Source organism: Lycium ferocissimum, chromosome 5 (assembly GCF_029784015.1).
Source record: "Lycium ferocissimum isolate CSIRO_LF1 chromosome 5, AGI_CSIRO_Lferr_CH_V1, whole genome shotgun sequence".
Classification (NCBI taxonomy): Eukaryota; Viridiplantae; Streptophyta; class Magnoliopsida; order Solanales; family Solanaceae; genus Lycium; species Lycium ferocissimum.
This window is the reverse complement of record NC_081346.1, coordinates 39,668,089-39,668,711: the sequence shown is the minus strand read 5'-3', so window position 1 is coordinate 39,668,711 and position 623 is coordinate 39,668,089.

Genomic DNA, 623 nt, shown 5'->3' with positions numbered 1-623 from the left:
TCCTGTTAATAGGATGAACATTTCTGTTAATACCACACACTAACAAAGGTGACCTTAGTCATCCAACCAGGACTACAACAATCAGCTAAAACTGTAATCATGAACCTTTACTTCCTTGTGAAACTAAATCATGTGTCATCACTTGTTGGCATGTATATAGAGATCGGTTTGCATATGAAATGGTCGTTCTCTATTTACGTAGATCTTGCTTAGAAGTTAGGCATCATTATCTTATCACTATTGAGAATCTTTTTTGCACCTGTTGGCAACTCAGCAAATGACTGAAGATGAACTGTACCTGCAAAATCAAAAACCAAGTTAGTTAAAAAATTAGCAAGTGCATTGCCTTCCCTAAGGATATGAGCAAGCTGCACTTGTCCCTTGTTCCTCCAAAAGTTGATCTTACTAACTTCCATACTGATCTTCCATGGAATCTCCCATATTCCTTGAATAATGTCTATCATGGACAAAGAATCTGATTCAATCACTACAGGCACCAGATCATTTTTAATACAGAATTCAATTCCATCCAATATAGCTATAGGTTCTGTTGTGATGTTAGTTGTATCTTCTATTCTTCTTGCCCCAGCATATATCAGGTTTCCAACCTCATCTCTAATGCG